A 15295-nucleotide genomic window follows, 5' to 3' on the forward strand; every position below is an offset into this window, starting at 1 on the left:
CCATAACCCTGTCTACGGAATACAGAACGACGTAACTCGCTACCATTCCTCAGAGTGCCATCTCAAGAAATAAAGACTTAAACCCAGTCTTCGCCGGGCTTCTGACTCCACCCTAAACCTGCACTTAGTTCTGACTTTGGAATACTGGAGGCTCAGCCCCAAGACCACCCTTCGCTAAGTGCGCGGGGCATTCGGGGCCAGCCACCGTACTACTCTGGCTGCGGTATCGCCCACCGCCTACCCCCTCCAGCTGCTCTCTAGAATACGCAGGGCTCCTAAGATCAGAAATGAATTGCATCCTGGAAACTTGCTTGGAGATCTCAGAAATGGGTTTGACTTGGAAATCCATCCTGGAAGCAGGGGACTGGTCCCCGGGTCCCAGGAGATTCAGCTCGCCCCTGAGCTCCAGAGAGCGTAGGTTGGCGTATAGGTAAATAGAAGAGCCACAGAACCAGGCCAGACTCTACCGAAAGCCCTGATGCTTTTCGGTGCTCTCCGCTCTTATTACTGAGGAAGGAGAAGAAAGTTGGTTAGCGACCCCAGATGGCGGGGATTGGAATTTCAGGTTTCCATCTCCAACCAAAAATCTTGCTGGAGCACAACGCTTCCAGCCCTCTCTTCTGCCTTCAAGCCAGAAGATCCTCTCAATTCAGTTCAGGAAGAAGTCCCCTTCCCATCATGAAGGCTACCCTCCACTCTCACCTGTTCCCCTCTGGGCAGTGAATCACTTGGCTATTTGCATTTGGTTGGGAAGTGGAGGGATCTTGAATCTCTCCAAAATATTAATTACTTCTTCTCAGTCAGGCAACTATTACCCCATAGCAACACACAGCAAACTTTCAGTTTCCCTCGATTCCCAAGACAAGGTAGGATCCCAGATTTTGGCCCTGGAGAAAGGTGGAGCCCAATTCATTACCCTTACAAGCTGCCTCCCCTCATTAGTCAGTCAACAAGCATCTCTTATAAGGCCCTTATAGAATGTCAGCTCCTCACATCTGTTCAGAATCTTACAATTGATAAATGGTTTGATTCTCGCAACAGCTCCATGAGGTTACAGAGAGGGGAGAAACATTTCCTGATACAGAGTTTAGGATGCTCTTTATTCTATGGCAGATAGTGTGCCAGATTCAGTGATAGTGAGTCAGATGCCAGCGTCAGAGCCAGCATCAGCGCTTCCTGAAGGTGGAGGTCGGGGAGGGGTGGTGTCAGACACCAAAGGCACTTTCTGGTGGTATCACTGAATGTCATAGCAGAGGGGCAGTAAGTGTTCTAAGCGGGGCCTCAAAGGAAAGAAGGTTCTACTGGTGGGAAATAGAGTAGCTGGGGCAGGAAGCAGCTTTGAAAGGTCTACAGTGCATCTCACGGCATTTAGAGGCTGCCTCCTCTGCCGGCGGGATGCGGGAGTGTGGGGAGTAAGGGGAGTGAGGGGAATGAGTCCTGTCCCTCTGGGGTCTGTATTTAGCTCTGTCTTCCTCCCTGCCTCCGTCTCAGAAGTCACAATGGTTCAGGCAGTGTCTCAGCTTCCTCTAAAATTAAGATTTTCCTCTGGTGGGTATTCATTCCAAGGCTTTGCGATTCAGGGCACAGAAAGAAAACGCGGAACAGGTGTTCTGAATTTTCAACATAGCCTGCGTTGTATTGAGTGATGTTGCACTTCCGGTGATGACCAGCAGGGGCCGCCAACAGCTATCCCGAGTCTGTTTCTACACCCACCCCCTCCGATCCCTTCCGCCAACCACTGCAACTCGCAAGTCTTGTTCTGGAAGCCTTTTCTATTGGCTATACCTCTCAGTAAAAAAAATAAATAAAGTTTGGAACCGTCACTGTATGTATATTTATTTTATATATTATTATATTTATGCTATTGAACTAATAGCTATATTAAAAATCATTCACACACCAAAAACATTTTGATGATTAATTTTTAGACTATAAATAGAAGTTCCAATATTTTCTTACCACACCCTTCATCTGATACATCCATCACTTTGGAAACCAAATTTCTAAAGAAAAAGCTGTGCCCCCCCCTCTCCAATCGCAGTCTCAAGGCAGCATCCAGGCAGGTAGCTTTACCTCCCCTCTAGGACCAAACCAAACCCTCCCTGGAGGACCAAGTGTCCTGGCCCCTTGCTCCCATCACAACCTCAAAACAGCCTGAAACCTCCTCCACCACCACCACCACCACCACCAGCCAGCCACACACCAACCTGCCCTGCACCCACATCAGACTGCCAGTCTGGAGGTCCAAAACCTCTCCAGTAAGCAGCCTCCTTGCCCTCCTCCCCACACCCCACCCCTGACCCAACAATAGCACTTTGCCCTGCCTCCTTGCTTTACTCTGCCACAACCCCATGGGGTGGGATGTGCTGGAACTACACAGTTCTGTGTTGAAATCCTGGTGTACGTGTCCTGGTGTACATGTCCTGGTGTACATGTCCTAGGCCAGTTATATAACCTCTCTGAGCCTTCATTTTCTCATCTGTACAATAGGGATAACAGCCTCCACCTTGGGAGAGGACATAGAGTGGCTGCCACCGTGCCAGGCACACAGAAAGTGCCCCATAAATGTGGTTCCTTCCTGGGAGTTGGTCTGAGCAGGCTCTCGCTAGGTGCCAGCTGAGCAGTGGGTGGTTAGTCTCTGTCTCCAGCTGTCTAATGTACCCATAACTGGCCTCAGGTCCTCCTGGGGAAGGCGGTGATCCACCCCAGGGCTTCTGGAGCCCCAGGTATCTGGTACAAAGAGCATGTCCCCTTGCTGCTGCCCACACACCCTTTAGTGGCATCTTGCCCAGCCCTATCTGTGCCACCCACCTCTCTTATCCTCCTCCTCCAGTGGCCAACCAAGGTGTCAAGGGCTTTGCTGGGGGCACCATGTAAGGGGGCCAGGAATAAGTAGACCATCACTTGAGTGGGGGAGTGCTCACAAAAGGCAGTGCAGACCCTGGGAGTGGGAGGAAGTCCTGCTAACCACCCCAATAACACAGTGTCCATTGCTGGAGACTCCCACAAGCCAGCTGTGCCTTGGAGTGCCCCTGTAGACCCTGGACAGGGCAGGAATGGGGAAGGGTCGAAGATGAAGGAGTGAAAGTGTTGCCGTAGAATCCGTCCAGGGAGCGGATTCGCGATCTCCGAAGAAAAAGAATTTCTCCTCGGGATCAATAACAAGCCGCCGCTCAGGGCTCAGGTTTAAGCCACAGAATAACAGTTTATTAAGAGGAGAGTACAACAGCTTCTGGCACAGACACCAGAAGGGAGTGGAGAGACCCAAGAAGGGGTCTTACATGAGCAAGTTTTATACCTTCAGAGCAGAGTTAATTATAGCATCAATCTTTGCCTAAAGTTTACCATTTCCTTAGGAATTTACAATCCTTGATAATTATCAGAACAAAGACTTTCGCTACTCAAAGATCCATTTCAATTAATCATTGTCCCAGTTCCCTTGCTGTAATCACAAGGCAGAGTCCTCAGGGTTTACAAAGACTGGTCACAGTCAACCATGTTTTTCCAGTTCTACCACCCTTCCCCCAGCCGAGTCATCCCCCAGAACTCTCAAAAGGAGGCTGGGTTAGGAGAAATGAGGGAGATCTCTTCTTTCCCCTGAGTCTGGAGCATCTGCCTAGTCATAGTTCACCCCACTGGTTAGATTTGCATTCTTTGATTTTGAGAAACCTTGCTCGTAATTCAAATTTTTATCCTGCAATTGAGGGCTGATGCTCTGAGCTCTAAACATCCTCCCCACCAGAGCGGCCATTTGTAAGCATGCTGCCAGGCACAATTCCAGTCTCTTCACATGCATTCATTTCTTTGATCCTCACAATTACATGCTGAGGTGGGGAATACTATCACCCCACTTTACAGATGAAGGACCTGAGCACAGAGAGGTTAAGAAATTTGCCCAAAGGCATACACGGCTAAGTGGTAGAGCTGGGATTTGACCCCAGGTCGTCTGGCCTCAGGCTCTGCTGTACATGCTGCACCTCACTTCATAGCTACTATTATTAGCTCCACTTTATAAATGAAGAAACTGAAGACCAGAGAAGTTCAGTGACTTGCACAGGATCACCCAGCAAGCAAGTGGCAGAGCCAGGCTCAGTAGGTGTGGTTTGTAAAGAGATTTGCTTAGTTTTCCATCACTCTTCAATTTACAAAAATATGGTAACTCACAAAAACAGCTGCACTTAAATAACATTTAAATTTGACTTAGTTTAAGATTATGCCAGACTTCCCTGGTGATGCAGTGGTTAAGAACCCGCCTGCCAACACAAGGGACACAGGTTCAAGCCCTGGTCCGGGACGATCCCACATGCCACGGAGCAACTAAGCCTGTGCGCCACAACAACTGACCCTCTAGACCCTGCGAGCCACAACTGCTGAGCCTGCATGCCACAGCTACTGAAACCCACATGCCTAGAGCCTGTGCTCCGCAACAAGTGAAGCCACCACAATGAGACACCCACACACCGCAATGAAGAGTAGCCCCACTCGCAATTAGAGAAAGCCCACATGCAGCAACAAAGACCCAACACAGCCAAAAAATAAATAAATTTTTTAAAAAAAGATTATGCCTGTAATCATCAGCCTTAAAAGAAATAAATACCTAGAAACAATTTGTAATCTTTCTTGCTAATCCTTAGCTGTTATCCATCACAGCTTAATCTAATCTTGAATTTATCTAGACTCGATTAAAATACTTTTACTAATGCGCCCTAAATCTTTTATTAACTTGGCATCAGATACTGGATTGAGAACAGCTTAGCAGCTCTCAAGAGCACCTGGCGGGGATGCCGTAAAGCAAGAGCCTCTGGCTTTCAGAGATCACCTTCCTCCTCCCGCACAGAAAACTTGGCCGTTTGGCCTTGGTTTTCTCATCTGTAAAATGGGAGGTTGGGGCACAGGGACTAGTCAACTAAATTCCCTTCCAACTCCACCAATCTGTGTATCTCAGTGGACCACTTTCCACTCTGCTCATAAAGGAGATAAAAACCTTCTTCTTTCCAACAGGGATTTCCAAGAGGTAACCTCTTGATAAACATTTCTTGAAATATTAATTATTCCACTAAACAAATACCTGTTCCCACTCCTGTGAAGCTCTTTAAAGACAGTGAACGTATCTTATGAACTGCTGTAACTCCAGCACCTAGCACAGTGCCTGCCGTCAAGTGGGTACTCTGTTAGCACAGGTGCAGGCTCTGGGGGCAGGGCCACACAAAAGAAGTTTGAAAAGCTCCCTGGGAGATTCCAACGTACAACCAAGGCTGGGAATAGGTGCATGTAAGGGATCCTCGGCAGGAGATGTGGCCTGAGGCTCCTGGATGTTAGACTGGGGCTGGGGCGTGGACAGATGAGGACTGCCAGGTAACTGGAGGCAGAGACCCCCAAGGCCTCTTTCCTGAGAAGGTAGCTGTGGACGTGGGAGGCACTCAGGGCAGCAGGAAGAGCTAAGGGAACTCAGAGGAGAGGGAGATGAATGGGCCCCCAGACCCAAGGTTAGAGAAGAGGCGGCCGAGAACTGATGGCCCATCTGTGCTCTCTAGTGCCCACCCTGCAAAGGGGGCTTCTGTTTGGTGTCTAAGAACTTGGGAGCCCAGAGAGGTCCATGACTGGCCCCTGGCCACACCTAGCTGGGGGCTCCAGGGTCTCTTGTCCTCACTGTCCCTGGCACAGCATCTGAGAGCAGAGGCAGGGTTGATACCCTCAAGAGGAGTCAGCTCCGTCCCCTCACTCAGGGGAGACTGTCCTCCTCCTTCCAAAGGGACATGTGAAAACAGCTGATCAACATCTGCATGATGAAAAATGCTTCTTTACATGAATTTTTTAAATTAATTAATTAATTTATTTTATTGGCTGCGTTGGGTCTTCATTACTACACGCGGGCTTTCTCTAGTTGCGGCGAGCTGGGGCTGCTCTTCATTGTGGTGCCTGGGCTTCTCATTGCCGTGGCTTCTCTTGTGGCAGAGCACGGGCTCTAGGTGCACTCGAGCTTCAGCAGTTGCGGCCCACAGGCTCACTAGTTGTGGCTCGTGGGCTCTAGAGCACAGGCTCAGTAGTTGTGGCACACGGTCTTAGTCGCTCCCAGGCATGTGGGATCCTCCTGGACCTGGGCTCGAACCTGTGTCCCCTGCATTGACAGACAGATTCTTAACCACTGTGCCACCAGGGAAGCCCCTTTTAATGTGAATTTTAAGTATATATACGTATATAATATTTCATCAGACTTTTTTTCTTTCTTTTTCTTAATTGAGATATAGTTGATTTACAATATTGTGTTAGTTTCTAGTGTACCACAAGTGATTCTGTTATATATATGCTCTTTTCCGTTATAGGCTATTACAAAATATTGAATGTAGTTCCCTGTACTATACAGTCGGTCCTTGTCCTTTATCTATTCATCAGACATTTTTATCCAGTCAATGCCAAATTCCTTCCCGCTTCTCCTGGGTCTCCTGTGAGGCTGACATCCCTCTTAGAGGCACCCCCATTTGGTGGGGTGGGGCTGGGAAAGGGACACATCAGGCATTTGTTAGTTTGTGATACCATGATAAGGGAGCTGTCCTCCTTCTCCTCCTGGGTGTGGGGACTAAGGAACAGGAGGGAATTCCCTGTCACAAAACTTCAGTCAGAACAGCTCCTCCTGGACTTCCCTAGTGGTGCAGCGGTTAAGAATCCTCCAGACAATGCAGGGGACACAGGTTTGATCCCTGGTCCGGGAAGATCCCACATGCCGAGAAGCAACTAAGCCCGAGTGCCACAACTACTGAGCCTGCACTCTAGAGCCCGCGAGCCACAACTATTGTGCCTGTGCACCTAGAGCCCATGCTTTGCAACAAGAGAAGCCCCCACGATGAGAAACCCGTGCACCACAACAAAGAGTAGCCCCTGCCCACCACAACTAGAGAACGCCCGTGTGCAGCAACAAAGACCCAACACAGCCAATAAAAACAAACAAACAAACAAACCAGCTCCTCCTTCTCTTCCTCCTCTCCCTGCAGAGGCCTCAGGAGTCTCGCACGGGTGCATCTCACCACTACTCATGCTAACAATGAAGTCAGAACCAGGTATCGCCTCAGGCTGAGAATGTGGCCCAGGATGGAAGGTTCTGGAGGAAACAGTTGTCTGTAGTGATTTATGAGAAAATGTAGCTATCATGTTAAGAAATTAAGTAGGTTATATATTGAGCCCTCGTCAGTAAACTAAATATTAAAATGACAAGAATGCAAATAATATCATCTTAAATTGAGGCTGGGAAAGGAAATACTGGTCTGGAAATCACTGGTATTTTGTCTTACAGGAAAAATGACAGTCAGCTTACTAGTTGTCACTCTGGTCTGGCCCGGGGGAGGCCTTCCTCAGAGCGCATAGAACAGACGGTGCAGCCCCTGTGGGAAACAGTCTGGCAGCTCCTGAAAATGCTAAACATAGAATTACCACATGAACCAGCAATTCCACTCCTAAGTGTGGACTCAAAAGAAATGAAAACCTATGTCCACACATATCTGTATTATCTATTACAGCCAAAAAGTGGAAACAACTCAAATACATATCAACTGGTGGATGGATAAACAAAATGGGGTACAGCCATGAAATGGAATGTTATTCAGCTATAAAAGGAATGTAGGTAGTAAAGAACTTAACCTTGCAAAGTAGATTGCTGGTTGTCTAGGGCTGGTGGAGGGCGGATGGGAGGTGACTGCTAAAGGGCATGGGGTTTCTTTTGGGTGGTGATAAAAATACTCTAAAATTGATCATGGTGGCAATTGCGCAGCTCTGTGAATGTACCAGAAATTACTGAATTGTACGCAGGAAATGGGTGAATTTTATGGTATATGAATTATATCTCAAAAAAACTTTTACCCCCAAAAAAGAGTGTGAGTGGAATTGAAGCTCCTAGAAGGGGGACTTTGTTGTGTTCACTGGTGTGTCCCAGTGCCCGCAACCCCTCCTGGAGGACAGGTGCTCAATAAATACTGTGTCATAAATATGCCAAGTGACCCCTGGAACTGAAGCGGGGCCCTGAGGACTCCAGGTCTGGAATTTTCCAGACCAATCCCCTTTGCAAAAACAGGAGCTGTTTCTAGAGCACCTGCACCCCCACTCTGCTTTGGGATCCAGCCAAAAGGCTCAGCCAGATCACATTAAGGCCTGTAGCCTAAGAGTGAGGGCAAGAAAAAGAGGGTGGGAGAGACATCAAGAAGATTGACTTACTGGGTCCCAGGCATGGGAGCAGCCCCTCCAGCCTCCCATAGGCTAGCCCAAATACCCACAGCATCAAAGAGATTCCTTGGGGCAAGAGATTTGAGTCTGAGGCTCTCAGATCCATGGGCTGTGAGGAGAGAGCCAGACCAGTCTCCTTTGGAAGGAGTCTCAGGCTTGGAGGAAAGGGTATCGGATGCTCCAACCAAGCTCAGGCAGGAAAAGCCAGGCTCAAGAACTGACTCCCCCATTTCTCTCTGAGACTCTCTGATCCCTCCCCAGATAGCTTTGGCCTCACCTGGGAGGTGGCCTGCCCTGCCCTCCCTCATCCCCCTGGGAATGTGCAAGGAAGTGAAATTCACACCCTGATTTTTTCATATTCTGTTACTCAGGCAAGATAGTTAACACGCATTCACTCAACTAACCCCAGGCATCTGTTCTCCTTCAGGCATTGGGCAGTGTCCATGGGACAGGGAGTGAGTAAGGCACTGTTCCCTCTGCTGGAGTTCAGTCTGGCACAGGAGCCAGACGTGGGCATCACCTGCCAGAAGACCTCATAAACACCGTCCCAGCCACTGGAGCAGAACAAGGGCCCTAGAAGCCCAGGGCAAGGCAGTGAGGAGACCAGGGAGGCCTCATAGATGAGGAAGTGCCAACGTTGGGCCCCAGGGGGATTGTGCCAGGCAGAGGAGCAGAAGGTGGCTCATTTCAGACAAGGAACAGCACAAGCAAAAGGGGAGCAGGGCGTGGGGATGTGACGGCACAAGGCTATCCAGGAGGCCACTGGAGTCAAATAGGTAGAGGGGGGACTTCCCTGGTGGTTCAGTGGTTAAGACTCCACCTTCCAAGACTTCTCTGGTGGTGCAGTGGTTAAGAATCCACCTACCAAGACTTCTCTGGTGGCGTAGTGGTTAAGAATCTGCCTGCCAATGCAGGAGACACAGGTTCGAGCCCTGGTCCGGGAAGATCCCACATGCCGCAGAACAACTAAGCCCGTATGCCGCAACTACTGAGCCTGTGCTCTAGAGCCCACGAGCCACAACTATTGAGCCCACGTGCCACAACTACCGAAGCCCACGAGTGCCTAGAGCCCGTGCTCTGCCACAAGAGAAGCCACCGCAATGAGAAGCCCACATACCACAACGAAGAGTAGCCCTCGCCCACCACAACTAGAGAAAGCCCGTGTGCAGCAATGAAGACCCAACTCAGCCAATAAATAAATAAATTTATTTATTTATTTGAAAAGGGTGGATTTTTTGTGTGTTTAAATTTTTCTATCAAGTTGTTTTTAAAGCTTGTTGTGTGTGTGTGTTTTTAAGTAGGCTGAGGTCAAATTGTGAAGGACTTTAGATGTCATACTTAGAAGATTGGACTTTACCCAGAAAGTAATGGGAGGCTTATTAATCAAAGATTTTTCAGTTCGCTTTGGTTTGGTTTGGTAGCAAGTAAAAGTCCAACTCAAGACTGCTTAAGCATAAGAGGGAATTTCTCTGAAGGGTCCGGGGGCAACTCACAGATTTCAAGGCAGATTTGGGGCTGAAAGCCTAAGAAGGCTTCTCTCAGCTTTGCCTCCCAATAACCCTGTGATCTAGCTGTAAGGTACCCGTCCTAGCTGAGGACACCGTGCTCAGAGAAGTAAAGTGACTTATCCAGGGATGCACAGCCAGCAGGCCGCATGGCAAGCTTGGAGCCCAGATCCGTCTGATGCTGACACCTGTGTCTTGCTTGGAGGAGCAAGGGAAGAGTTCACTCGAAAAGGCCCCTGAGAGAAACAGAGCCAAGCAGATGGTGGGAGACTGGGAGCGGGGAGGGGCGCAGAGCATAGCTGGCAGTCTTGCTTGAGTTAGGAGCAGTTGATGGGCCAAGGGACTGGGAGTCGATGGAGGGGTACTCAGGACTGCAGATGGCCCGAGACCAGAAGGACAGAGAGGCAACTGTCCTTCATATAACTGGCTGGGGTAGCTTTCCAAGAAGATGGGATTGCTTTTCCAGATCCAATTGGGTAGGCCTCAGAACTTCTCTGAGCCTGTTTCCTCAGATGCAGAAGGAGTTAGCAATGCCTGCATGGGTCACCAAAATTATAGATGCTGCAACAACATGCTCCTCCTGGTACCCGGCACTGAGCAACTGCAATGAGTATCAGTTACCAGTATATAATGCTATACTCATAGAGCCACTGTTGTTGATATAATATTGAGTTAGTCCATCATCCGACTCGATCCTCACAACAGCTCTGTGCTAGAGGTGTAACCAGCTCCACTGCACAGACAAGGCTGCGGAGGCTCAGAGGAGATAATGCCCCTTAACCAAGGTCACACAGCCAGGAAGTGAAGTCAGGATTCCTACCCAGAAGCCCCTGCTCTTCCTATTGTGCCCCTTCTCTGGATGGGGCGGGCATGAAAAAGCATCAGCCCACGCTTGACAACCTTACCCCAGAAAAGCAGCCATGTTGAGCAGTTACAGGGGTCCTGACAGGCCACACAGCCACAACTCTGCGACCTGAGGCAGTCCAAGGCCTGAGTTCATCCTTCAAGCAGGCAGCCAAGACCCACCACCCTTCAGAAGACTCTGCAGGGCACTCATCCGGGGCCCCAAGGTGGCGGGGCAGGCCGGGAAAACCTCCAGGGTGAGCAGTGAGGTCTGCACTCCTGACAGCAGAAACCTCAGCCTCACCCCCGACCCTCCCCAAGCCAGAGGCCTAGAAGCCAGGAGCAGGGGCTCTGAGGCCTCGCAGCAGGGAAAGGAGCCACCCTGGAGCCAGCTGGACGGCTCAACATCACTCCCCTCCTAACCCCGAAAATAGCCTCTGGGAAAAGCACAGCCCCCTCTCAAGCTCAGAGGCAGTTCCTCCCTAAGATCTGTAGTCTTGGAGCAGAACGTTACCCAACTCCCCAGTGCCTCCGCCTCTGCCACCCGCGCCTCTGGGCCTCTGGCAGGGACTGTGCCCTGGGTAGGACAGCCGGCAGCCCATGTGCTTCCACCCCCACCCTCTCCCTGTTCCCAGCTCCCAGGTCATGACCCAAGGGCAGGAGAAGGAGGCCAAGCTGGGGGTGGAGGCTTAGAGGGAAAGGAGGCACAGATGCTACGGGATATAAAGGGCCCGGGAGGCCCTGACCAGAGACCCTTTTGCCCAGCTGCTCTGTACCTGCCCAGCGCCATGGTAATGTCTGGTGGTCCCTCTCAGCTGTGCTCTCCAGGAGGCTGGGATGGAGGCTGGCACCAAAGGCCCCTCCTCAGGCCATCAAGGGCATGAAGGAGTGAGGCCAGGGCAGCCCCCTCTGCCGGTCTGATGGCCAGGACAGCTGCCAGCATTTCCTGTCCCTACTCTGGGTGGGAGGGTGAGGCGAGTTCCTGGTCGAGGGAGGGTTGAGGGTCTCAGGGGCTCGGGTGGTGTGTAGCACGTGTCTGGGCATCACAGTATGTGAATCACTGGGTGTGCCTGTGTGTTGCCAGGACAAAATTCTCTGTGCATGGCTGGGTGTGCGTGGGGATCCTTGGGCCAGCGTTCCTGGATGCAACTGTGTTAGTCTTTCATTTAACATGTACTATTGAGCACCTACTAAGTGTCAGGCACTGTTCTAGGTGCTTGCGATACATCAGTGAACAAAACAGGCAAAGAGCCCAGCAGTCGTGGTGCTTACATTGGTGGAGAGGTGGAGGGGTTACTGCTGGGAATGAAAACAGGGAAAAAATAAGCACACACTGTAAGTGAGAAGGTGCGGTGGGGGGCGGGGAGTAGAGCAAGATGAAGGGATGAGTGGCAGTGTTGAACAGGGGCGTCCGCGTAGGGTCCCTTTAGAAGCCGCATTTTGAGCTGCTGCCTGAAGGAGGCGAGGAAGTTGGTCATACGGATAACTGGAGGAAGGCTTCCAGGCAGAGTGAACGGCATGTCTGGCATTTTGGGAACAGCCGGGGGCGGGAGAGGCAAGAGTGGGTTGAGGAAGGAGCTGCGGAAGAAGTCAGTGAAGTCAGGGAGCTGACCAATGGCGCTGGGCCGCCCTGATGTGTCCATCTCAGGGTGCGCCTCCCAGTCCACCGCCAGGGTCCCCGTTCCCTGGAGCTTTGTGCCCATCACTATGCATGGCTAGGTGTGCACCTTTCGGCCTGGGCACCTGCAAGTCCCTTACGGCGCTCGTGTGCCTCTGTACGTCCCAGAGTCTGAGTGTCCCTGGGTCTGAGCACCCGGGTACCCCAGCTTGCCCACCCGGCCATACGTCGGAAGCCTGAGCGTCAGTGACCGCCCCCCACCCACCGACCCACTAACCCACCGACCCACCAGCCTGTCTGCCCCACCCCGTCCAGGCGTCGGCTCTGCGCTGCGCGTGCGCATTCGCCCTGGTGTGCCTGGTGCTGCCGGCGCTGCCGCTGCTGCAGCCTAAGGCGGCCGTGGGGGAGGAGCTGCAAGTGCGGCAGCGTCTCAGGCCCAGGGCTGCCAACTGGCTGCCCAACTTCGGCCAGTTCAACAAGTACCTAGAGAAGCTCTTCAGTAGCAGGTGGGCAGGGAGGAAGGGAGAGGGAGGGGAGGAAACAGACACCACCTGCCCCCTACTCCACCCCCCCACCTCCCCACCCCACCCCCCCCACCCCACTCCACTCCCCGCGCATCGCCGCAGCCCAGAACTGGGCTCGCAGAGCAGCCCCGTGACCTCTGCAAAGACGTGTTCCGCAGCGTGAAGTCTAAAAACGCCAAGAACTCGAATGATGCGAAAAATCCCAAGAACACGCCACCAGCAAACACCACGAAACCTCCGCCAGCGAACGCCACGAAACTCCCCCGACACGACACCACGAACCCCCCGCCCCGGAACGCCGCGAAACCCCGACCACCAGCCTCCTCCCAGGGCTCTAGGTAGGAGGGCCTAGGCTCGGCTGACACCAGTCTGGGGCCTCGGAACTGAGCGAAAGGAAGCCCTGGGGGCTGGGGGGAATCCAGGGCCCCGGGGACTTCCTTCTCCAGGCTGGGATTTGACTTCCAGAGGCCCCACTCAAGTCTCCTCGCCCACAGTCCCTCTTTATATGCTGAGAGAGGGCCCAACTCCTCCCCCGGTGAGAACAATATAGAGAAACGTTATCTCCATTGCTTCCTTGACTTCTGTGGGCCCTGGGCAAGAAGGGACCTGTCCTTGGAGGGAGGAGAGGGGTTCTTGGAGCTCCTACTGTAGGAGGAAAAGCCAGCTGCGGGTCTCCCCGGCCCCTCCCTGCAACCCACCCACCTTCCCCCACCTCAGGCACTTACACCACTATGGTGGGGGCGGGAGGAGGGGAAGGGGGCCCCTCACCGAGGAGAGCAGAGGTGAGAGAAGTGGGTCCCAGCAACCTCAGAGGAGGGGCTTCAGCCAAATCCCCCACCGAGTTTCTCCACTGAGCAGGGCAGCTTTGATGGCAGCCTGGGATGTCAGTGTTGGCACAGGAGCAGGCAGCCCCCCCAGTGTGCAGAGCTGAAGGTCCTGCCTTTGTCCAGGGGACTGTCTCAGCCCCTCTGGCTGTGAGCAGAGCAGGGGGAGGGCAGGAGCTCAGCCAGGGCCTGTCCCTGAGAAGCTGGATTTGAAGGTGGCACTCTCCTCTGGGGGCCGGGGCCATCAGAGAGGCCTGGGCAGGGGCAGTGGTCGATCCTGATACAACTCTCACACACAGGTATGTCCTGAGCTGGATCCCGATTCCTGCCCCTGGGAAGCATCTACACCTTTCCCAACTCAGAACCCCTCCCCTTAGCTGCCAGAGAAAATTCTGGGGCTTCAGGCTCCACCATCCAAACTCAAGCTCTGTTCTTCTGCTGAAACCAGCCCCCCTCCCAGGCACCCCCTTGGATGTAAGAATCAGCCTGAGCTGTGCGCTTGCCCAGTGGAGGCATTATCTCCAGCCCTTTGCCTTCTAGTGCCTAGTTCCACTTTCAAGTCATTTGCACACAGCAGACACAGCCAAGACTTGAGGGGAACCACAATTGTATCATTGTCATGGCATCAGTGTGAGATGCTGAGCCCAGGAACTGGACCGCCTCATCCACTGAACCCACAAGCCCCATCTCTTTAGGCAGAGCCTGTAGGGGAGGCAGGAGAAGTCATTCCAGGAACCAAAAAGGTTTTCAATTATCTCACTTCTCCCCTCCCAGCCCTGCCATGACTGTCCCTTATTCACAGGTGCTTCCAGGCCAGGAAAAGAGGAAAGATACAAAATCTCTCCCTCCCAGTCACAGACAGACATACCACCCCATCCCCACCTACTCAGGATGCCTGAGAAGGGCAAGGGCTGGCAAAGGCCACTGGGACCCCTCCTCAGTGCTGGCCTCCCAGAGTAGGATCTGGGTCCTCGCCCTCCCGCAGCTGGAGTGTGCAATCCCCAGACTGGACGCCTGGAGGTGGCCAGAGCTCTCAGCTAATCCAGCCTCCTCCCTGGAAGGCCAAATTCCTCCTACTGCCTCCCCTCCGTGACTGCTTGAATAGCTCTTATGCCCAGGAGTTCACTACCTCTCAGGGCAAGTTCTTTCCAGTTTTCTGGTTCTTTGAAGATGCTTCCTTATAGTCAAGGAAAGCCTGCCTTCCGGAGCCCCCTCCTGAGTCCACGCAGAGTTAACCGTAACCCTCTTCCGTAGCTGTGTGTATTTGAAGACCAGTCATCCCTCTGCTTGCCTTTCTGCCACGCTTCATGGAAACAGCTGGTTGGCTGCAAGTCTGCCTGCAGAAACTCCCGTCTACTGAGCACTTTCCTGGGTTAAGGGCCATGCTAAATATTTCACATGCATTATTTCATGTTCTGCTCACTACAACCCTATCATTCTTCCCATTTTACAGATGAGGGAGCTGAGACTCAGAGAGGTTATGTCCCTGCCCAAAAGCATACAAGGGGAAGATGGCAGATTCTGGATTCGAACCCAGGTTCATCTGACTGTAAAGCCAGTGCTGTATCCCTGTGTTAGATTGCCATCTGCTGCTGAGCCTTGGACAAGCTGCTGGACCTCTCAGAGCCTCCGGTTCCCCCTCTGTAAAATGAGGATAACAGTATCTCCCTCTCCCCTCCCTCACAGGATTGTTGAGAGGGTTAAATGCCCCTGGCACACAAGGCTCCTTTTCCCAACAATCTCACATGACCCCATCTCCAGACCCCTCCC

The sequence above is a fragment of the Hippopotamus amphibius genome, chromosome 17 (assembly GCF_030028045.1).
Source record: "Hippopotamus amphibius kiboko isolate mHipAmp2 chromosome 17, mHipAmp2.hap2, whole genome shotgun sequence".
In the NCBI taxonomy this organism is placed as follows: Eukaryota; Metazoa; Chordata; class Mammalia; order Artiodactyla; family Hippopotamidae; genus Hippopotamus; species Hippopotamus amphibius.